General features: G+C 42.4%; 20 non-coding genes and 1 pseudogene across 20 annotated transcripts; 20 read left to right on the forward strand and 1 right to left on the reverse strand.

The window, feature by feature from the left end:
- LOC128454478 (contactin-associated protein-like 4) overlaps positions 1-23751 on the reverse strand; it is a 69820-nt pseudogene that overhangs the window by 15067 nt on the left and 31002 nt on the right.
- trnal-uaa (transfer RNA leucine (anticodon UAA)) lies at positions 11779-11861 on the forward strand. Its single transcript has one exon. It is a non-coding gene; the product is annotated as a tRNA-Leu (tRNA).
- Positions 12110-12192, forward strand: trnal-uaa (transfer RNA leucine (anticodon UAA)). The gene has a single exon. It is a non-coding gene; the product is annotated as a tRNA-Leu (tRNA).
- On the forward strand, positions 12422-12504 carry trnal-caa (transfer RNA leucine (anticodon CAA)). The gene has a single exon. It is a non-coding gene; the product is annotated as a tRNA-Leu (tRNA).
- On the forward strand, positions 13895-13977 carry trnal-uaa (transfer RNA leucine (anticodon UAA)). Its single transcript has one exon. It is a non-coding gene; the product is annotated as a tRNA-Leu (tRNA).
- On the forward strand, positions 14205-14287 carry trnal-uaa (transfer RNA leucine (anticodon UAA)). The gene has a single exon. It is a non-coding gene; the product is annotated as a tRNA-Leu (tRNA).
- trnal-uaa (transfer RNA leucine (anticodon UAA)) lies at positions 14467-14549 on the forward strand. The gene has a single exon. It is a non-coding gene; the product is annotated as a tRNA-Leu (tRNA).
- trnal-caa (transfer RNA leucine (anticodon CAA)) lies at positions 14801-14883 on the forward strand. The gene has a single exon. It is a non-coding gene; the product is annotated as a tRNA-Leu (tRNA).
- Positions 15233-15315, forward strand: trnal-uaa (transfer RNA leucine (anticodon UAA)). The gene has a single exon. It is a non-coding gene; the product is annotated as a tRNA-Leu (tRNA).
- trnal-uaa (transfer RNA leucine (anticodon UAA)) lies at positions 15543-15625 on the forward strand. Its single transcript has one exon. It is a non-coding gene; the product is annotated as a tRNA-Leu (tRNA).
- trnal-uaa (transfer RNA leucine (anticodon UAA)) lies at positions 15906-15988 on the forward strand. The gene has a single exon. It is a non-coding gene; the product is annotated as a tRNA-Leu (tRNA).
- On the forward strand, positions 16240-16322 carry trnal-caa (transfer RNA leucine (anticodon CAA)). The gene has a single exon. It is a non-coding gene; the product is annotated as a tRNA-Leu (tRNA).
- trnal-uaa (transfer RNA leucine (anticodon UAA)) lies at positions 16982-17064 on the forward strand. The gene has a single exon. It is a non-coding gene; the product is annotated as a tRNA-Leu (tRNA).
- Positions 17345-17427, forward strand: trnal-uaa (transfer RNA leucine (anticodon UAA)). The gene has a single exon. It is a non-coding gene; the product is annotated as a tRNA-Leu (tRNA).
- On the forward strand, positions 17679-17761 carry trnal-caa (transfer RNA leucine (anticodon CAA)). The gene has a single exon. It is a non-coding gene; the product is annotated as a tRNA-Leu (tRNA).
- Positions 18119-18201, forward strand: trnal-uaa (transfer RNA leucine (anticodon UAA)). The gene has a single exon. It is a non-coding gene; the product is annotated as a tRNA-Leu (tRNA).
- trnal-uaa (transfer RNA leucine (anticodon UAA)) lies at positions 18429-18511 on the forward strand. Its single transcript has one exon. It is a non-coding gene; the product is annotated as a tRNA-Leu (tRNA).
- trnal-caa (transfer RNA leucine (anticodon CAA)) lies at positions 19125-19207 on the forward strand. The gene has a single exon. It is a non-coding gene; the product is annotated as a tRNA-Leu (tRNA).
- trnal-uaa (transfer RNA leucine (anticodon UAA)) lies at positions 19565-19647 on the forward strand. Its single transcript has one exon. It is a non-coding gene; the product is annotated as a tRNA-Leu (tRNA).
- Positions 19875-19957, forward strand: trnal-uaa (transfer RNA leucine (anticodon UAA)). Its single transcript has one exon. It is a non-coding gene; the product is annotated as a tRNA-Leu (tRNA).
- trnal-uaa (transfer RNA leucine (anticodon UAA)) lies at positions 22426-22508 on the forward strand. Its single transcript has one exon. It is a non-coding gene; the product is annotated as a tRNA-Leu (tRNA).

The raw sequence follows: 23751 nt of genomic DNA on the forward strand, positions 1-23751 counted from the left end.
CCTTTACGGGTTTGGATAGTTTAGACTTTCAGTAGAAATAGGAAAATGAAAAGCTCCCGGGATTGTTTGCAGTCGATATAATATTTGCACAACGAGGAGGATTGTTTTTCTTGTAGTGTATAATATTACAGAGGCGTCATTTTCTCAATTCAAAGAGAAAAACTACTTTTCTATGCATTTTATTCAAGCATGTCCGACTCTCAGGTGGGAGCACGTCATTAAACACATCTGTTGTTCTCACCACTCAGCAGCCATCGCCTTCTGTTTATTTCTCCTCTGTTGCTGCTGCTGCATCTTATTATCGTATATACATCTGTTGCTCTTTTGCATTTTAATACAAAGCAACACCGAGTTTAACCGTAACAGCTTCTGCATTACAGTTTCATTTATTCTCTGTGAAGACGCTGCCGCTAAGTAGAAATACACAACAGGTGGGAAACAGAGGAGGAGAGAGGCTGCAGAGTTCTTCAAATCAAACAAAACCGACAACAGCCCCGTGAATTACACAACATCTGTATCCGGTCTTTACTAAAGGTTCAGTACCACTCCAGGCGGTCGGCGTCACAGTTGCAGTAGTGTTGTGGGTCCAGGCAGTCGCCCTGCAGGCCACAGGCACACTGCTGGCTGCCCGGCTGAGCTCCGCCCCAGTACGCCTGGAGGTGACCGGGGCCGGGACCACCGAGCCACCAGCTGAACGGAGAGCCCTCTGAAACACACACAGGCAGAGACTCACTTCTCTGAACAAGTTTGACCTCTAATTTAATCCAAAGTCATGTTTGATAACGGAAGTTCTGTGAGCTCCTCTTTCGGGAATCGCCTTTCAGAAACTGTTTGTTAAACGTGTGTGGTTCTAAATCTCGACGGGATCGTTTAGTGTGTTCGTTCTCATGAGTAAAAGATTAGAAACTGTTCACATCTCATATTATATCTCTGGGTAATTTTAAAACCATGTAGAATGCAACAGATATGACCGAAGCCTATTTTAACACTTAGTTTGTTGCCAAGGAGCTCCTACATACATATATATATATATATATATATATATATATATATATATATTATCATGTACTGGGTTCTGTCAAAAAGTACTTTAAATCAAAGTGACCTAAACCACATTTCTGGATTATTAAATGTCTTATTCCTGCAGGAGAAATATTCTCTGCATCTTTCAACTCCAAGATTTTAACCTGCAAAGTGAAGACGGGGTCACTGCTGCATCTTTGTTATTTTGAGGTTATGGAAAAACAACTGCTCACTTATAAAAATATAAGTGAGAAAAATAAAAATAAAAGCGGAGCAACAAAAAGTTATGATGGATGCAGATCATGTTTTTAATGGTCCACTCTTCGTGAGACCACAGAACCACAGCCGCTTGCATCGGCTCATAATCGACTTGGATGCTCACAGAACATAAAGTGGTAAAAGTTGTGTCTCTGTGGTAAAACTTTATGCAGTGGCCCCCGAGGGGGAACTGGGGCGGCAAGACAATATCTGAGAGCTGCAGAAAGTCCCCTCGTCCTGCCAGGATGAATCCAGGCTCCCACCCCGAACGCTGAATATATTACTTTGGTTGGAGGGCGATGATTGTGTGTGTGTGTGTGTGTGTGTGTGTGTGTGTGTGTGTCTCTGTGTGTGTGTGTGAGGATGGAGAAAAGGTGATTGGAAAGGTCTCTGTTGACTCAGCGCTTCTTTATTTTTTCTCACAGAGCAGGAGAGAGTTTATAATGGAAATTCTATTACTCCACCCGTTCTACCTTTCCTGACACTTTCCCCCACTTTCATCCATCATTCTATGACCCCTCCCCCCCCTCCCCCCGTCCCCCCCCCCCACATGTATCTCTCTCATATACCCGAGTTAGAAACTCGTGCGTACGCTACATTCACCGCTAACCAGAGAGATTCAATGTGACTTGCGGATCAAAATGATTTCAACTCTTTTCCTACAACACCTGTGATTCGATACAAGCACATGACTAAAGGAAGAAAACACAGATTTAACTCAACAGTCGTTCCAGAAAGAAGAGGAATTAAACAAATCCTCAACAATTGATTCGTCAAAATCATTCGTGAGAGTTCGAGCCGCCGAGCGATTTGATTCTTTCATTAACTCTCGGTTCATCCAACAAGTCAATTAAGAGCAGATTCGTGTTTTATAGTATTTTCTTAATTAAGTGGAGACTCGAGGGGCTTCGAGGAACGGGGGTAGAGATGAAATGCTGCAGGTCTGTTTCTCTGAGATAAGATTATAAAAGATTAAAAGATTAATAGGGTTTAGATTAGATTAGATTAAAAAGTGAGATCTGCTTTTTGAAATGTTGAGTATAATTACAAACACAGACTCAAAAATAAAAAAAAACAAGCGTTGGCTCCATCAGGGGGAGGATTTAAATCATCAGCTCTTCAGGGTGTTTTTTTTAATCTGTGCTTATTTTCACTGACACTGACAAAATGAATCAATAAAGAATAAAACAACTCATTCTCTGGCCGTGTTTATCTCGTCTGGCAGAGAACGAGCTCGAGCTCAGATGTGAAGCCAAACATCGACCGACACGTTTCACATTGAAGAAAGAGCTTAACACACCCTGTTAAAGCCCTATGAGACGAATCGTAATTTGTGAATATGGGCTATACAAATAAAATTCGATTGATTGAATGATAAAGGTGCAGGTTAGAATCCCTGGCTGGGAAGATGGGGCCCCGGGAAAGTGTTGTTGTTGTTGTTGTGCTGACTAAGATAAAGACAAACACGTCCCTCACCTGGGGTATTCAGGAGGCGGGACTTCCTGCAGCGGTAGGCCAGCTCCTGTTCGCAGTGCTGTGATTGGCTGATGACGGCCGACAGCTGCTCCTCGCGTGACGAGTAGTCGAAGTGAACTAAGAGCTGGTTCACGTCTGGAGGGGGGCGGACTCTGGTCAGCTCCGAGTTGTTGTGTTGGATCACCATCCACGTGTCGTCCTCTGGGGAAGAAATAGATACATAGATAAATAGACACGACTGATATGAATTATTAGCACATTTTATAAATATTGATCCAGTTGATTTTGAGCGTCTGGGCTCACGGACACTTGGGTGACGCCACAGGAGCAGAATGGAGAAAACAAATCACCAGTCACAGGATGAAAGGAGAAGATCAACAGAAAGAGAGCGAGGACGTGTGTCATCATAATTCACATTTATATGATTATTCGAGTGACATGAAGAATTGAGACAGAGGAGGACGTGGGAAGACGGAGCCACTGAGGTGGAGAAGAACAGAAGAACAGAAAGAAAGAAGAGTGGGTGGAAGATGAGGTGGATCAGAGCGTCATCATTTACAATTATGTAAATGTCCCTCGTACGGAACGTTGAGTGATGATGGGAGGATGAAGGAGAGAGAGAGAGAGAGAGAGAGAGAGTCACCTGTCATGTTGCAGTAGACCAGCTGTGGTCTGATTGGTCCGCTGCCGTCCACGTCGATGTGGAAATGTCCCGACGTGTTGCCGTTGTGTTTGTACGCCTCACACGACTGCTCGTACACGGCTGTGAGGAAAAGAAGGAGACGCGTCAGGTCGCCATCGACACATCGAGGGGACGAGCGCACAGTGGAGGATTCTGGGAGTTTTCTGTGTGTGTCACAACTGAATCACAACCCGAGAGAAGCGTCGCACAAAGATCAGTCCAGCTGAGGGGGACGGCAAAGACTGATGGGAATACTAATACTGAGTAAACCTTGATCTGCCCCTCCTCTTCCTCGCTCTCTAACATAAACCGTTAATAAAAATGGATGGAAATATGAATGGAACCATCGGCATGTACATGTGACCTGAACAAGTACAAACTATATTACTAATTATATGTATTATATGTACTGTGTTAGGGCATAGGGGGTCATTTTGTGTCATTTTGGTTGGTGGTGTGCCCCAGGATTTTGTAAATGTAAAAAATGTGCCGCAGCTCAAAAAAGGTTGAACATCACTGCTGTATAGGATAAGTGAAAGGAAAGAAAATGCATGACATTGTTTAGTATTTTTTATTCAAAGAACTGTTGTAACTATGTAAATTGATTCTGTGAATTATAAACAATTCTCTATGAAGCTGACGCAGAAGAAACACCGTGTCCGAGTCGCTTGGTTAACATCTCCCCTTTCCAGGGCACAACACCTCCAGCATGTTTGCACCTGTTATCATTATCACAAGTACTGATCACCAACCAGACAGGCAATCTGTTATAGTTCACATGTAAGGTAGCACTCTCTAGTCGGGATCTGAGTAGATCAGGTCCTACCCTTCCTTCCCCTGAACAGTTTGCCCATGGAAGAGACAAACCGGCCGAAACATCCTTTCTTTTTAGGTGGAGGGGACATCAATTGAATCCTCAATTCATCAATGAAGATGGAGTCAACCCTCTGTCTCTCCATGAATTGCAGAACTTCCTTCTCAGTGCCAAGTTTCTTCAGCACTTCTTTGAACACGGCCTTGTGGATCTTCTCAACATTTTGGAATGTGGTTACGAACATTTCATCGTGCTTGATCTGCTGCTTTGCCTTCTCTGAAAGATGTTTGATAAGACTGTGCGCATCTATCAGACTCGGTGGTACTTTGGCCTTCTTTATGGTGTACATAACCAGTCCTGTAATGACCAAGTCAAGCTGTATGTGAGCTAAGTTCGGCGTTGACATCCTGGTTGGCTCACAAGGATGCCTTGGCTTGTCAGAGGTTTTGCACAAACGACATTTTTCACCATCACCACCTCCATCATGTGAAGATTCATCTCCAGAATTTTCCTCATCAGAATTTTCCTCATCAGAATTTTCCTCATCAGAATTTTCCTCCTCAGAATTTTCCTCATCAGAATTTTCCTCATCAGAATTTTCCTCCTCAGAATTTTCCTCATCAGAATTTTCTTCCTCAGAATTTTCCTCATCAGAATTTTCCTCATCAGAATTTTCCTCATCAGAATTTTCCTCATCAGAATTCAAAGTATCTGAATCCGTGTCATCCATGTCCTCTTGAGGGTCTACATTTTCAGAATCTGAATGTTCATATCCAGAATCTCCATCTTCATCATTTCCATCATCAGAATTTTCCTCTGACTTTCTCAGATGTGAGATACGTCTTCCTTGTTCACCACTGTCCTCATGAAGGTCCTGGTCTTCTGCTTGACTGTGGGTGGGGGATGAAGTGCTAAAGCAATTTGTTATATTGCCAATTAGAGCAATCACTGCGTCTAAAGTTTGTGGAGCATCACAGCTTCCCTCAGAAATTTCTGAAAGCATAAAGCCCATGCGGTTGTTTATTTTGCTCACAGTCTCTCGAGCAATTAACCGGCTGAATTCACACAAGCTCTCACAGTATCTTCTTGATTCATCTGCTGGAATGTGACAGAAGAACGGTGGAAGGTTGTCTTTCATGTTCTTCACGACGAATTCTTCATCTATACCAAAGTAACTTTGGTCCGGACGTACTGGTGAATTAATCCTTGGGGATTTCTCTTTCCCATCTAAAACAATTGCCTTGATGCTTTTCTGGATTTCCCAGGTGGACAGTTTGAGAACATGTTTGCATAAACTGTTCACAGTGATCAGGTTGAGTCTGGGTGAGTCCATGGTGACTGTTTAGGTTTAGTAACTAGTTTTGTACCAATGTCTCAACAGGTTAATATATCAGTGTTTTAATCTGCTTTGTTCAGCCAACATCAGGATAATGCCTAACATATATATGTTCTCTAGCCTTTGATCAAAGGTGGGATCATAGGGAGAGGAAACTCACCCAACCTTTTGAAGTTCAAAGGTTAAAGGGATAAAGTAATGGGTAAGAAGAAGGGTACTATCTATAGAGTACCTTGATGTTCTTTGCCACCCACCAATCTTCTTCTTTGTTCAGTTTATTAGCGGATAGCAACCTACTGTTTTGAGAGTGTGTGAATCAGAGTTATCCAGGTCACCTTAAATCATTTTCACCCTCCGATAATGAAGCTTACTCCCTATTCCAATCATTTCCAAGCTCAGTTCCTCCACTGCATGCATTGCAATTTCCTACTTTAGCTTTTCTCGTTCTCCAACATACTTGTTACAGTGAAGCATTACAGGACTGTCTCAGAAAATTAGAATATTGTGATAAAGTTCTTTATTTTCTGTAATGCAATTAAAAAAACAAAAATGTCATGCATTCTGGATTCATTACAAATCAACTGAAATATTGCAAGCCTTTTATTCTTTTAATATTGCTGATTATGGCTTACAGCTTAAGAAAACTCAAATATCCTATCTCTAAATATTAGAATATCATGAAAAAGTATACTAGTAGGGTATTCAACTAATCACTTGAATCGTCTAATTAACTCGAAACACCTGCAAGGGTTTCCTGAGCCTTGAAAAACACTCAGCTTGGTTCAGTAAACTAAATCACAAGTATGGGGAAGACTGCTGATCTGACTGCTGTCCAGAGGACCATCATTGACACCCTCCATCAGGAGGGTAAGACACAAAAAGAAATTTCTCAAAGAGCAAGCTGTTCACAGAGTGCAGTTTCAAAGCACATCCACAAAAAGTCTGTTGGAAGGGGGAAATGTGGCAGGAAACGCTGCACAACCAAGAGAGATGACCGCAGCCTTAACAGCATTGTGAAGAAGGGTCGCTTCCAGAATTTGGGGGAGCTTCAAAGACAGTGGACTGAAGCTGGAGTCCAGGTATCAAAAGCCACTGTTCACAGACGTGTCCGGGAAATGGGCTACAATAGCCGTATTCCCATGGTCAAGCCACTTCTGAACTCAAGACAACGGAAGAAGCGTCTGACTTGGGCTATGGAAACGAAGCACTGGACAGTTGCAGAGTGGTCCAAAGTCCTCTTTTCAGACGAAAGCAAGTGTTGTATTTCATTTGGAAGTCAAGGCGCCAGAGTCTGGAGAAAGGCTGGAGAGGAGCAAAATCCAAGTTGCTTGAAATCCAGTGTGAAGTTCCCACAGTCAGTGATGGTTTGGGGAGCCATGTCAGCTGCTGGTGTTGGTCCACTATGTTTCATCAAGTCCAGAGTAAATGCAGCTGTGTACCAAGAGATTTTAGAGCACTACATGCTTCCGTCTGCTGAAAAGCTCTATGGAGATGAGGATTTCATTTTCCAGCATGATCTGGCACCTGCCCGCAGTGCCAAAACCACCAGTAACTGGTGTACTGACCATGGCATTACTGTCCTCGATTGGCCTGCCAATTCCCCTGACCTGAACCCCATAGAGAATTTGTGGGGTATTATGAAGAAGAAGCTGAAAGACACCAGACCCAACAATGCAAATGAGCTAAAGGCCACTGTTGAAGCATCCTGGGCATCCATAAACCCTAAGCAATGCCACAGGCTGATTGCCTCCATGCCACGCCGCATTGATGCAGTAATCCGTGCAAAAGGATTCCCAACCAAGTACTGAGTGCATTAATGGACATTTTCAAATGTTTGATTTTGTTTTGCTGTTATAAATCTTTTTTTTACTTGGTCTGAGGAAATATTCTAATTTTTTGAGATAGGATTTTTGAGTTTTCTTAAGCTGTAAGCCATAATCAGCAATATTAAAAGAATAAAAGGCTTGCAATATTTCAGTTGATTTGTAATGAATCCAGAATGCATGACATTTTTGTTTTTTTAATTGCATTACAGAAAATAAAGAACTTTATCACAATATTCTAATTTTCTGAGACAGTCCTGTATGCTCCACTGATGATTTGGCAGTAATCACATAATCCTGTAGGATTCAGTTTGTCCTATCGGCCTGGTCAAGATGTTCTCCTCTTTGTTGCTCCCATGGCCGACCACACTGTGCTCACCTCCTGCTGCACTGCATAAAGACGTCTCCCTGTATTAGCTACATCCCGGCTGCCATTGTGTAATAATGTTTCCTTTGGTTATTGTTTTTTCCTTCCGATTTACCAAGTGAACTGTCCATGACGTCTTCACGATTTAGTGCTTAGCCAATAAATCCACCCCTTTATTCTGCTTTATTCCTAAGTGTGATCCGGCAACTTCATTAAAAGTAGCCACAATATTCATATTTTGAAATCTATACAGAGTATCAGATATCTCATTAACAAAATCTTGCCTACTTTTGATGAAAATAACTTTAACAGCATGATTACTGAGCATGAATCTGACTGGCCTTCCTGATTTGTATCTTAAGTCTATTTAATGAGGGGTAGGTAGGTCGACTTAACGTGTGACCCTAAATGTTCTGCTTGTGCTCCTAATATTTTCAGCGGACTCACAACGTCGAAACTAGGCAAACTCCTTAGTGGATGTGACATGGACCAAAACTAAAGAGTGTCAGTGGACGATTCATTATTTGATGATATAAAAACAATCTGAGACGTCATGATTGACAGTTGAGACTGACTCCTGATTGGTCGAGGAAAACTCTGGTAGTGGGAGGAGGTGAAGATGTGTCCTCGATGTTATTTACAGCCTATGCTCTTGACAAATCTTCCTCCTCCTCCTCCTCCTCATCCTCCACCAGTCACACACACACGAGTGCTTCCTCTGCAGTCACATAAGTCAAATCCATATCTAAAGGTTCCCACTCTCCACCTGTTTATCTCCTGCTCTGACAGACTCATTAGCCTCCATCACATCACTCAGGTGTAACAAGCAGATTATTAATACTCTAACCAGCTGCACCGGAGCGAGAAAGCATGAGCTGATATTAAATACAGGTCTATTTACAGGATATTATTAAAGTCTCAGTCTTGTTCTGTATAGATGTGGCCGCCTCGTGCCATCTCAAGAACATGGAAGACATAATTAATATTATTTCTAATTCTCTATTGGAACCACGGCACCACTATCAGGCTCTGGGGATGAAAACAGGAAACAACAGCTAATGCTGCAACTTTAACCTGTATTCATTTACATTTTAGTGAATAGGCTCCATTAAAAGAACGCTGAATTGGCTGTTAGTAGTTTATCTATGGGCTGCTTTGGTAATGAAGGAAGTTCTGGAGTTTTACTGAATGACTTTTTATGATTTCTAGTGAGTTGCTCATTGAACTAAACCACACGTACAACTTTCTTTCTTTGTTTTGTAGATTAAATCTGATCTCATGTTATGATCTATCATCTGATCTCTTCATCTGTATCTCCATGCATTTCACTTCTCTCTCTCTCTTTGAGGTTTTCCTGTGTTCGAGTCCCGTGGTCATGTGGTGGACGTCTGTCTGACTTACAGCTGTGGCAGGTCGCTCCGCTGTAGCCGCTGTCCGAGCAGTTACAGTGGAAGATGGTCCAGGACTGAGTGCAGCGGCCGCCATGTTCACAGCGACTGGGAGAACACCTGAGAGAGAGAGAAAGGGAGAGGGAGGGAGAGAGAGAGGGGGGGAGGAGAAAGAGATTATGGTGTCTATCTATTCGCTGTGAGGAAACCTTTCACCTTTTAAACTCTCACAATCCTTTAAAGGGAGAAAAACTGCTTCATTAAACCAAACAGCCTTTTACGAAACACAGCTTTTAATTTTCACCCGACACTTTCATCTCGACTCGTCTGGTTTATTGTAATTTTCTGTGTTCGGGTCTCGACCAAGAGGCCGTCTCCCGTCTTCAGCTTGTTAAAGACTCCGCTGCCAGACGTGTTCCACAGTTTACGAGACAGAATTACATCAGTGACGTCCTTGACGCCGCGTTGACCGGCTGGCTACCTGTCGGATCTTAAACTTTCACTAATTACTTTAAAATCCCTACATGGACTTGCTCTGACTTACATCATAGGTTCACTTATACCCTACAATCCTCAGCGCTCTTCCCGCAGGCTGCCTCAACTCACACAGTCTCTCACACACACACACACACACAGACACACACACACACACACACACACACACACACACACACACACACACACACACACACTGTGGATGTTGTGTTGTCACCCCCTCCGTCTGTTTGTGTTTCGTTTGTCAATTGGATTAAGATTTACGACGAACATTATCACAACCTCCTCCTAAGTGGAAGTGTTCGCTGTTGCCCTCTAGTGGACATATTGCTCCATAATCAACCAGAGCGAATGACCCTTTTATTTGAGCAGTGACGGTGACATAAATTATCCTTAATGCAAAAACAACTTTCAATTCTGGATCCTTTCTTTTCCGATTTCAAGATCGATTTTTTTTTTTTTACATTTTCTCATTTGTCCGGTGAATAAATGAATGAATCTTCATGAAGAAAACTTTTTAATTTTAATCAACAGGGGAGATTATGATTTCATGTTCGTTGACTGTCGGTTGCCAGTTATTTGCATATTTGCTATTTTTATCTTGTGTATTACATCAAAACTTGGTGTAGCTTTGTTATGTATTCATATTTTTGTAATATTGTTAATTTGATAATGTGAAAAACGTTTAGCCGAGGTGCTTAAAGGTTTAATGATCACCACTTGGACTAAATATACTGCTAAATACAAGATATATGTATAAATAACATTGTGGTACATTGATGGTTTGAGGAAAAAATAAATTTTCTCTGCCTTTCAAATGAAAGATTAAGAATACCTTTCTCCCTTCCACACAGAGATGAAAAGAATAATTTCATAACTTCACAGATTCGTCTCTTTAGATTTTTCTTTCATTGCACATAAAAGGGGAAGTTTCTCCTCTGAACACAGAGGATCCTCACTTCTATCCAGACCGTTTGAAGAAGGTCTTTAAATGAACCCGGCTCACAATGAATCTCTCCGTGTGTGTTGATGGTTAAATATCTCACTGCTGTGAACGTGGTGACATGAGAGATGCAGGGGGGGGGGGTTGGAGGGACTGTGAAAACACATGAGACATTATGTTGACCGTGAAAATGAAATCAGCAAACTGTGACATGAGACATTGAGTTCTAATGTGTTTGTATAATGCACATGCACATGGGAGAAGAGTGGCTGCCAGGGTCGCAGGGTATCGAGGGAACACGCCTGTGAAATGAAAAATTAATGGGGAATATGCATTCAAATTCACGAGCATCTATTTATCCGCCTCGGCACGCTCACACGTCTTTCTACGCCGCTGTCAGAGACACATGTACGACTGTGACTCCAATCCCCGACAGGTCCACGGCACGGCCACTGTGGGAGATTCATGGAGGCCAATAAAAAAAAGTGATTTCATTTTCAATAAATACTGAGTGGTTTATTAGAGAGCAGGCATGTGCAGCAGGAGGAGGAAGACAATCTCCTCACGTTGGTGGCAGTCGGAGAATACGGACAACAAACTGAGTTGTTAAATTAATTACCCCACAACCGAAAGCTCCAAAATGCCATAAACAATCCGATCATATAAGATGAAGCTCTGCTCCAATGGGACCGGAGGCAACTATACATCTTTACTGTAATATACTGACAACTACACACACATACACAATGTGTGCTCGGTCATTTAAACACACGTGACAGTGAGTGAGTGCATGTTTTTCCCCAAACTCAGGCAGCAACACTGAGCGGAAAACAGACGACTGCACAGAATCTGCAGTCGTCCTGTTATTGAGATAAAAGCCATGACTCAGCAGATTGTCAGCCTGCGACAGGGTGAGTTCAACCTCGATATCTCTACTGGGCTTTAATCTAAGAGTGAGAGGGAGCCGCGCACATAAAGCACCGAACCTCCACTTCACATTCACACCAACACACTCCTCCGCTCTGTTGTCTTCTGTATTTAGTGTGTGTGTGAGTCAGCTATAGACACACAATCAAACTCTGTGTCAGTGGTTTTATTTATTACATGTTTAATGTCTGTCTGTTCTTCTTCCCGCTGGATTGATGAGTTATAAAGGAAGAGGCCGTGTTCAGCACCAGGATGGCCGAGAGGTTAAGGCGTTGGACTTAAGATCCAATGGACGTTTGTCTGCGTGGGTTCGACCCCCACTCCTGGTATTGTGTTTATATTTAATGGTTAAATTCATGTAGATTACACTTACAACAACAACTTCTCAATATTCAGCCCTTCTGCAACAAAAGGATGTTGCAGTTTTTCTATCTGGTGTTTCTACTCTTTGGATAGTTTCCACTTTGGCTTTGAGGGAAATGTCAAAGTCATGGCTTTACCAAAGTTCTGGATTTCTTTCAGGACCTTGTTTTATCATCACTACAATCAGGAATTAAACATCTCTCCACTATTTCTGACCAGGATGGCCGAGAGGTTAAGGCGTTGGACTTAAGATCCAATGGACGAATGTCCTCGTGGGTTCGATCCCCACTCCTGGTATTTTCTTTACTTCACATCTTGTAGAGATAACATAATTGTGTCCTTAAACAACAACAGGATCTCCCGAACAACTTCAGTCAAGTAAAGTAAGAACCATGGTGGATGAGTGGTTTGGACTCAAGGGCCATAGGGTGGTGTTCATGCCAACAGGTCAAGTCCTCCAACCCTCCTTCTACGTCATCTATACTGAGAGCAACAAGAATTTGAGATATGATGACTGCATGAAATCACCAGGATGGCCGAGTGGTTAAGGCGTTGCACTCAAGATGCAATGGATTCAAATCCTCGTGGGTTCAAATCCCACTCCTGGTAACCAGTACCAAGACACCTTGGACACATCCCGATCTGAAAATCATAAGGTCCTAAGCAGCTCTCAAAAAACCTCTTATAAAAGTGTGATCCACATGAAAATTAAAAACCTATAATCCTTGTTTCTTGGATATTAATCCACCAGATTTAATTTGATCCTCCTAAAACCTCTAAATCGTTCTGTCGATAAAATATTGCCAAGATTTCGTCCAACCAATTCATCCTGTTATTCAAAGGCGTTCAGATTGTCCCTGGAAGGCTTTGAGTTCGGTTGTGGTGCGATGACACATCCCCCCCCCCCCCCCCCCCCCCTTTGGTCTCTATGACAGTTTTGCTGTTTGACAAACTGTGTTCGTTTCAGCACTACAAGAACAAATAATAAGGGCTCAGATGTTTCTGTCTGTCAATGCAGAGGAAACAACGTGTTCTGGAAATGGCTCGAGTCGACTTTCTGTCCAAAGTGCTTCCACTCTGACTGCAGACTGCAGTTCGGTCTCATGCGTTCGGCCTGCACACCCACACAGATGTAGACGCCTACTCAAAGGAAAGAGAAGCATATGGAAGCTAAGACTATAACTCCATCTTCCTTTAAACTTTATATCCCATGATCCTTAAATCTAATTACAGCCCAGGGAGAGCTGGGATTTCCTTCTCACTCTGCTCTCCTGAGTCGTCAGATCTGTGCAGGAGCCGAATTCTGCTGAATAATAATCTGATAAAAGTTGAACCAGGAAGATATTTAAGTAAACTCATTGAGGCAAATTCTGCCTCCTGGTGAGACTGTGTGGCAGCTGTGTTCATATGTATGTGTAGAAGTGTGTGACTGCTGCTTGTTGCCGAAAGGAGACTTCATAATTGTTGTAAATGTTCCTCTATTTGTAATATTACAACCTTTTCACCAGGATGGGCCGATGTTGTGCAGAACATTGGTCCCTAAAAGCTTCAGTCAACCCTGGTTTACAACCAATGGGAGTTCACCACCCCAACAAGAAATCCTGGCAGAAGCAAAACAGGAACTTGTCACATGTCCGACTTTCAACCTAACTCCACCTAAATCATTTTACAGCAGCGTAACAATAACATAAACATGCACGTGTGAATGACAACAAGCACAGGAAGAACTTATGATATGTTGATTCAACGATATAACCAGGATGACCGAGTGGTTAAGGCGTTGCACTCAAGATGCAATGGACACAAATCCTCTTGGGTTCAAATCCCACTCCTGGGATTCATACAATAACCTTAAAAGACAATGAGCTGATGAGCTCTTATCCAATAGGTCACAGAAGAGAATCTAGTAGAAGTTTTATATATAACATGTTTAACGTCGGCTTGTCTAAAGTTCTTCAAGGTGGATCGATCAATTGTAGAGTAAAGAGCCACACTCAGCACCAAGATGGCCGAGAGGTTGAGGTGTTGGACTTAAGATCCAATGGGCAAATGCCCGCGTGGGTTCAACCCCCACTCCTGGTATTGATAACCTTAGTGTTTCATGGTTACGCTCATTTAGATGAAACTTATATCAACAACAACTTCTCAGTCCTCAGCCCTTCTGGAATGGAAGGAAGTTCTGCTTCGTGGAATGCTTTGGCTTTGAGGGAAGTATCACTTTCATGGCTTCACCAAAGTTCAAGATTTCTTTCAGCACATTGTTTTATCATCACTAACTTCTGGAATTAAACAACTGTGGGAGATTTCAAACCAGGATGGCCGAGTGGTTAAGGTGTTGGACTTAAGATCCAATGGGCAAATGCCCGCGTGGGTTCGACCCCCACTCCTGGTATTGTGTTTAGTCTTTAATGGTTAAATTCATGTAGATGGAAATTATAACAACAAGAACAACTTCTTAATCTTCAGCCCTTCTGGAATAAAAGGTCTCGGCAAAGACTTTACAGTTTTTCTATCTGGTGTTTCTACTCGTGGGATAGTTAACACTTTGGATCTTATCATGTGAGATTTTCAACCAGGATGGCCGAGAGGTTAAGGCGTTGGACTTAAGATCCAATGGACGAATGTCCTCGTGGGTTCGAACCCCACTCCTGGTATTTTGTTCACTACACAATCTTGCAGAGATAAGATAATTGTGTCCTTGAACAACAACAGGGTATCACCAAAAACTTCAGTCAACCAAGGAGCAGGTAAATTAAGAATCATGTTGGCAGGTAAAGTAAGAACCAAGAAGCAAGGGCCTTGAGTCCAGGCCCTCATGTTGAATATGCCAAGTCCTCCAACCATCCTTCTACAGCGTCTATACTGTGAGCAATATGAAGATGAGATATGATGTCTGGATGAAATCACCAGGATGGCCGAGTGGTTAAGGCGTTGCACTCAAGATGCAATGGACACAAGTCCTCGTGGGTTCAAATCCCACTCCTGGTATTCATACAATAAAACATAAAAGTCAATGAGCTAATGAGCTGTTATCCGATAGGTTACAGAAGAGAATCCTGAAAGGGCACCAAAAATTGGATACATCCATCAAGGCTGTTACCCAACTTCACCATATCAAAGAAAGTGAAATTCACTGAGTTCTTCCTCTTATCATCCCCGACTATTCCACAACATGTCATGGTAATCCATTGAGTAGTATTTGTGTAAAAACACAAACAAACGCTTTGTACAGCACCAGTATTGGACAGTAGTTTTAAATATTACATGGTCAATGTCTGTTTGTCTAAAGGTCTTCACTGTAGATCGATCAGTTGTAGAGTAAGGAGCCACATTCAGCACCAGGATGGCCGAGAGGTTAAGGCGTTGGACTTAAGATCCAATGGACGAATGTCCTCGTGGGTTCGAACCCCACTCCTGGTATTGATAACCTTAGTGTTTCATGGTTACACTCATGTAGATGAAACTTATATCAACAACAACTTCTCAATCCTCAGCCCGTCTGGAATAGAAGGAAGTTCTGCTTCGTGGAATGCTTTGGCTTTGAGGGAAGTATCACTTTCATGGCTTCACCAAAGTTCAAGATTTCTTTCAGCACATTGTTTTATCATCACTAACTTCTGGAATTAAACAACTGTGTGAGATTTCCAACCAGGATGGCCGAGTGGTTAAGGCGTTGGACTTAAGATCCAATGGGCAAATGCCTGCGTGGGTTCGACCCCCACTCCTGGTATTGTGTTTAGTCTTTAATGGTTAAATTCATGTAGATGGAAATTATAACAACAAGAACAACTTCTTAATCTTCAGCCCTTCTGGAATAAAAGGTCTCAGCAAAGACTTTACAGTTTTTCTATCTGGTGTTTCTACTCGTGGGATAGTTAACACTTTGGATTTGAGGGAAATATTATTGTCTTTGCAAGCCAAGCACGGCTTCACCAAAGTTCAGGATTTCTTTCAGCACCTTGTTTTATCATCACCACCATCTAAAATTAAACAATCATGTGAGATTTTCAACCAGGATGGCCGAGAGGTTAAGGCGTTGGACTTAAGATCCAATGGACGAATGTCCTCGTGGGTTCGAACCCCACTCCTGGTATTTTGTTCACTACACAATCTTGCAGAGATAAGATAATTGTGTCCTTGAACAACAACAGGGTCTCACCAACAACTTCAGTCAACCACGGAGCAGGTAAAGTAAGAACCATGTTGGCAGGTAAAGTAAGAACCAAGAAGCAAGGGCCTTGAGTCCAGGCCCTCATGTTGAATATGCCAAGTCCTCAAACCATCCTTCTACAGCGTCTATACTGAGAGCAATATGAAGATGAGATATGATGTCTGAATGAAATCACCAGGATGGCCGAGTGGTTAAGGCGTTGCACTCAAGATGCAATGGACACAAGTCCTCGTGGGTTCAAATCCCACTCCTGGTATTCATACAATAAAACTTAAGAGCTGATGAGCTCTTATCCGATAGGTTACAGAAGAGAATCCTGAAAGGGGACCAGAAAATGGATACATCCATCAAGGCTGTTACCCAACTTCACCATATCAAAGAAAGTGAAATTCACTGAGTTCTTCCTCTTATCATCTCCGACTATTCCACAACATGTCATGGTAATCGATTGAGTAGTTTTTGTGTAAAAACACAAACAAAAGCTTTGTACAGCACCAGTTTTGGACAGTAGTTTTATATATTACATGGTCAATGTCTGTCTATCTGTTTGTCTAAAGGTCTTCACTGTGGATCGATCAATTATAGAGTAAGGAGCCACATTCTGCACCAGGATGGCCGAGGGGTTAAGACGTTGGACTTAAGATCCAATGGGCGACTGCACGCGTCGGTTCGACCCCCACTCCTGTTATTGATAACCTTAGTATTTTATGGTTACACTCATGTAGATGAAACTTATATCAACAACAACTTCTCAATCCTCAGCCCTTCTGGAATAGAAGGAAGTTCTGCTTCGTGGGATGTTTTGGCTTTGAGGGAAGTATCACTTTCATGGCTTCACCAAAGTTCAAGATTTCTTTCAGCACATTGTTTTATCATCACTAACTTCTGGAATTAAACAACTGTGTGAGATTTCCAACCAGGATGGCCGAGTGGTTAAGGCGTTGGACTTAAGATCCAATGGGCAAATTCCCGCGTGGGTTCGACCCCCACTCCTGGTATTGTGTTTAGTCTTTAATGGTTAAATTCATGTAGATGGAACTTATAACAACAAGAACAACTTCTTAATCTTCAGCCCTTCTGGAATAAAAGGTCTCAGCAAAGACTTTACAGTTTTTCTATCTGGTGTTTCTACTCGTGGGATAGTTAACACTTTGGATTTGAGGGAAATATTATTGTCTTTGCAAGCCAAGCACGGCTTCACCAAAGTTCAGGATTTCTTTCAGCACCTTGTTTTATCATCACCACCATCTAAAATTAAACAATCATGTGAGATTTTCAACCAGGATGGCCGAGAGGTTAAGGCGTTGGACTTAAGATCCAATGGACGAATGTCCTCGTGGGTTCGAACCCCACTCCTGGTATTTTGTTCACTACACAATCTTGCAGAGATAAGATAATTGTGTCCTTGAACAACAACAGGGTCTCACCAACAACTTCAGTCAACCACGGAGCAGGTAAAGTAAGAACCATGTTGGCAGGTAAAGTAAGAACCAAGAAGCAAGGGCCTTGAGTCCAGGCCCTCATGTTGAATATGCCAAGTCCTCAAACCATCCTTCTACAGCGTCTATACTGAGAGAAATATCAAGATGAGATATGATGTCTGAATGAAATCACCAGGATGGCCGAGTGGTTAAGGCGTTGCACTCAAGATGCAATGGACACAAGTCCTTGTGGGTTCAAATCCCACTCCTGGTATTCATACAATAAAACATAAAAGTCAATGAGCTAATGAGCTGTTATCCGATAGGTTACAGAAAAGAATCCTGAAAGGGCACCAAAAATTGGATACATCCATCAAGGCTGTTACCCGACTTCCCCATATCAAACAAAGTGAAATTCACTGAGTTCTTCCTCTTATCATCCCCGACTATTCCACAACATGTCATGGTAATCAATTGAGTATTTTTTGTGTAAAAACACAAACAAACGCTTTGTACAGCACCAGTATTGGACAGTAGTTTTATATATTACATGGTCAATGTCTGTCTATCTGTTTGTCTAAAGGTCTTCACTGTGGATCGATCAATTATAGAGTAAGGAGCCACATTCAGCACCAGGATGGCCGAGAGGTTAAGGCGTTGGACTTAAGATCCAATGGACGAATGTCCTCGTGGGTTCGAACCCCACTCCTAGTATTGATAACCTTAGTATTTTATGGTTACACTCATGTAGATGAAACTTATATCAACAACAACTTCTCAATTCTCAGCCCTTCTGGAATGGAAGGAAGTTCTGCTTCGTGGAATGCTTTGGCTTTGAGGGAAGTATCACTTTCATGGCTTCACCAAAGTTCAAGATTTCTTTCAGCACATTGTTTTATCATCACTAACTTCTGGAATTAAACAACTGTGTGAGATTTCCAACCCGGATGGCCGAGTGGTTAAGGCGTTGGACTTAAGAATCAATGGGCAAATGCCCGCGTGGGTTTGACCCCCACTCCTGGTATTGTGTTTAGTCTTTAATGGTTAAATTCATGTAGATGGAACTTATAACAACAAGAACAACTTCTTAATCTTCAGCCCTTCTGGAATAAAAGGTCTCAGCAAAGACTTTACAGTTTTTCTATCTGGTGTTTCTACTCGTGGGATAGTTAACACTTTGGATTTGAGGGAAATATTATTGTCTTTGCAAGCCAAGCACGGCTTCACCAAAGTTCAGGATTTCTTTCAGCACCTTGTTTTATCATCACCACCATCTAAAATTAAACAATCATGTGAGATTTTCAACCAGGATGGCCGAGAGGTTAAGGCGTTGGACTTAAGATCCAATGGACGAATGTCCTCGTGTCTCGAACCCCACTCCTGGTATTTTGTTCACTACACAATCTTGCAGAGATAAGGTAATTGTGTCCTTGAACAACAACAGGGTCTCACCAACAACTTCAGTCAACCAAGGAGCAGGTAAAGTAAGAACCATGTTGGCAGGTAAAGTAAGAACCAAGAAGCAAGGTCCTTGAGTCCAGGCCCTCATGTTGAATATGCCAAGTCCTCCAACCATCCTTCTACAGCGTCTATACTGAGAGCAATATGAAGATGAGATATGATGTCTGGATGAAATCACCAGGATGGCCGAGTGGTTAAGGCGTTGCACTCAAGATGCAATGGACACAAGTCCTCATGGGTTCAAACCCCACTCCTGGTATTCATACAATAAAACTTAAAAGTCAATGAGCTGATGAGCTCTTATCCGATAGGTTACAGAAGAGAATCCTGAAAGGGGACCAGAAAATGGATACATCCATCAAGGCTGTTACCCAACTTCACCATATCGAAGTAAGTGAAATTCACTGAGTTCTTCCTCTTATCATCCCCGACTATTCCACAACATGTCATGGTAATCAATTGAGTATTTTTTGTGTAAAAACACAAACAAACGCTTTGTACAGCACCAGTTTTGGACAGTAGTTTTATATATTACATGGTCAATGTCTGTCTATCTGTTTGTCTAAAGGTCTTCACTGTAGATCGATCAGTTGTAGAGTAAGGAGCCACATTCAACACCAGGATGGCCGAGAGGTTAAGGCGTTGGACTTAAGATCCAATGGACGAATGTCCTCGTGGGTTCAAACCCCACTCCTGGTATTGATAACCTTAGTATTTTATGGTTACACTCATGTAGATGAAACTTATATCAACAACAACTTCTCAATTCTCAGCCCTTCTGGAATGGAAGGAAGTTCTGCTTCGTGGAATGCTTTGGCTTTGAGGGAAGTATCACTTTCATGGCTTCACCAAAGTTCAAGATTTCTTTCAGCACATTGTTTTATCATCACTAACTTCTGGAATTAAACAACTGTGTGAGATTTCCAACCCGGATGGCCGAGTGGTTAAGGCGTTGGACTTAAGATCCAATGGACGAATGTCCTCGTGGGTTCGACCCCCACTCCTGGTATTTTGTTCACTACACAATCTTGCAGAGATAAGATAATTGTGTCCTTGAACAATAACAGGATCTCACCAACAACTTCAGTCAACCAAGGAGCAGGTAAAGTAAGAACCATGTTGGCAGGTAAAGTAAGAACCAAGAAGCAAGGGCCTTGAGTCCAGGCCCTCATGTTGAATATGACAAGTCCTCCAACCATCCTTCTACAGCGTCTATACTGAGAGCAATATGAAGATGAGATATGATGTCTGGATGAAATCACCAGGATGGCCGAGTGGTTAAGGCGTTGCCCTCAAGATGCAATTGAATCAAATCCTCGTGGGTTCAATCCCACTCCTGGTAACCAGTTAATGCACCCTGCCCCTTTGGTATAAGCACCATCTGAAGGTCATCAGGTAACAGAAAGCATTAGAAAACCTCTGTTATAAAAGTGAGATTCACATGAAAATTTAAAACCTATAGGGCAAGTTTCATAGATCCAATGGGCAAATGTCCGTGTGGGTTCGAGTCCCACTCCTGGTATTCCGTTTACTTTACAGAGCTCGTGTTTGATCCACTACACTCAGCAGGATGCATCCTCTCATCTTCTCACCTTGGGAGGTCAGATGTTTAAGCTTTTACCAGACCTTTAATGAAATGATTAGCAAAGGAATTTGACTAGAGATCTCCTCGGGAGAGAGGGAGGTTGGTTTAATAGTTTCTGTGATTCAGACCTGTCGATGATGCCGCACATGTCGATCTGCAAGTTGCTGTAGTTTCCCAGCAGTCTTTGCTGCACCAGGATCAGGTCCACTGGCTGGTTGTCCACAGAGAGGAGGCGCATGCAGCCCTGGAAAATGTCGAAGGGGTTTGTACACTCCTGGTTATTGTCTTGGTCAGTGGGACAACCTGGATGAGGGAGGATGAAGAGCAGAAGGACAACAGGACAACAGTGAGGATCCAATCAAAGAGAAGCCAATACCAATGTCTTCAAAGGAAAATCTAATAATTAGAAGCGTTTGGGACATATGGGACATTTTGGCTTGATTTCTGGACAGAGGATGGAAGTGGAGACACGTCGTCCATCTTTATTCAGAGTCTATGATAAATTAAAGAGAAGTATAGATGTGAAACCGTAGTAAATGTGTTTCACTGCACAGAGAGCTGAGCTGTGGTGGATTGTGGTTTTTCAAGTGTCTGGAATCATGAAAATGTGGGTCAGACCTTGATCAAATTCCTTTGTAGTGGATTTAATGGTGTAGAAGAGACAGTGAGGGTGCGTTTGTGTAACGTGTAAATGTGAGCGTGCAGAATGATAAAGAGCCTCCAGCAATATAAAGAACAGACCGGGACTGAAAAACTGATGAGTGGAGAGAAAACAAAAGAGAGGAGAGTCAAGGAGAAGAAGAAGCAGCGAGGAAGTCAGTGGAGAATGAAATAAAGAGAAACAGGGGGACAGATGAGAGAGAGGAAAAGACACAGGAAGAGAAAGAGAGGAGAGAGATGAGAGGTGGAGAGGAGAGTGAAAAACTTTCATTATAAAACAGAAACAAGTTAATTGGGCGCAGTGCACACACAGTTGCAGAGGAGAATTCTGTTGACAACAACTGGAAACAGCTGGAAACAACTACAAGGAAAAACAAGGCTCATTTAAACAGTTAGTTTGTTTGACAGGTGAATTCTACGACAACGACAACGCTTTACTATTGTTATTCCACAACAACCAACAAAACTAAATATTACTCAAACTTGAGGCATCATTTTGTGAAACTGTTTGGACCCTGACTTCAGGAAAAGAGAATAAAGTATGAGTGAGTAAGTGTTCAATTTTTAAATGAGGGTCGTTAAATTCCTCATTCAGTTAAACATTCCTGAAATCTGAATAAAGACACTGAAACATCATAACATTCTGAAGCTTAACAATCACTGCTGCTGCCAAATGAGCCTGAACCTCAATTAGTTGAGTCAACACTACATCAGAGCTCTACTTTATCTTATTAATATAAATCTGTCCTGTTGTTATTTCAGTAGAAATACATCTTTCAATCTTTCTTCATTATAATAACTGATGACACGTTTGTGAAGCTCTTACCACCAAAGAAGAGTTGATGTCTAACGCTGACAGGAAACGAGGGGCTGGCGTGAGCGACTCCTCCTTCTCCTTCATCCACAGAGACGCTCAGACGTCCTCGATCGGAGGTGAAATCCACTGAGTGCCACTGACCGTCGTTAAGAGCCGAACCTGAGGAACATTTGAAAATATTACAAAATATAACAAAATACAACTGATGTACTTGTCCAATAGATAATAGAAGATAATCTAGAAAGGTGACCAGAAATCAGAGACCTCCATCAAGGCTGTTACACAACTTCCCCATTTCAAAGAAAGTCAAACTCATCAGTTTTTTCCTCTGATCATCCCCAACCACTCCACAACATGTCATGGTAATCGGTTGAGTAGTTTTTCCATTCAAACAAAAGCAAAGTCTAATAACAGCACCAGGATGGCCGAGAGGTTAAGGCGTTGGGCTTAAGATCCAATGGGTGAATGCCCGCGTGGGTTCGAACCCCACTCCTGGTATTATGATTTACCTTTAATGGTTACACTCATGAAGATGTTATTGATGATTGATGATTTATATCAACAACTTCTCAATCCTCAGCCCTTCTGAAATGAAAGGACTCTCCAAGAACGTTTCACATCTTGTATATCTGTTCATGGGAAAGTTAACACTTAAATATTATTGTCTTAACAAACGAAGCATGAATTTACTAAAGGAATTATTGATGAAGTATTTTTAAATAAAGACATATTGATGATGCAAACACTAGCAACACTAGCAACTAACAAGCTACAAAACATTTCTTCTCATCTATTGAGGATCAGAACAAACCTAATTTGGGTAAATATGACGGCGCTTTATTTGGGGGCCTCGGTTGTAATATGATGTTTGGTTTTAAATGTTAGAATTTACTTCTTAGACATTGAGATCAGTTTCAGTTTTATAAGTTGTGGTGTCTGACCTGCACTGAGCTCCAGCGGCGCCCTGCCAGCCTTCTGGATCTGCAGCCACAGTCTGGCCTCGCTCAGGTGCAGCCAGGCCACTCCCCCTTCGTCAGGGAGGTCAAAGGTGAGCAGAAGCCCCGCCTTGTTCCACGTCTTGAACTGGAACCCCAGGGACACGCCCTCTGAAGAGGACGCCATCGGCCCTGGAAGCTGGAGGAAGCTCTGGGGTCCGGGAAAAGTCACGGCGATGGAAACTGGCTCAGCACAAGAAAAGGTCACATTGCCCTGAGATGGAGAGGAGAGGAGATAGAGAGGAGTGAGAGAGGAGTGAGAGGAAGGAGAGAGGAGATAGAGAGGAGTGAGAGGAAGGGCGACAGGAAAAATTATTACTAGAGAGTTAGAGCTACATAAAACATGAATATTAATCAGTTGCAGAGGGCGTGTGGATGCGACCTCGTGTCACCGTGATCTCATCAGCGAGTCTCCTTGAGAATAAAAGCCATGAATTCAAAACCGAGAAGCCCAATGTCACCCGGCTCCGAGCCGTGGAGGGGAGGATATTTATGTGACCAGGACTATATAGACGTTTCCGTTGCGGTCCATTGTTTTGAGTGGTGGTAATGACACCGGGGTCCATTGCTGAAGCTGCAGCAGTAATATATTACAGTGCCGGGCTCTCTGCTGGGAATATCCCTGCCTGCTATCTTTATAATGCTCCTGAAACACAGATGACATCTAAAAGCCCTTTGTAGAGCTGTTAAACTGATATATGAAAGTACATGGTGGAGGATGCAGCCGCACTGCAAAGTATAAAGTA

The sequence above is a fragment of the Pleuronectes platessa genome, chromosome 13 (assembly GCF_947347685.1).
Source record: "Pleuronectes platessa chromosome 13, fPlePla1.1, whole genome shotgun sequence".
Lineage (NCBI taxonomy): Eukaryota > Metazoa > Chordata > Actinopteri > Pleuronectiformes > Pleuronectidae > Pleuronectes > Pleuronectes platessa.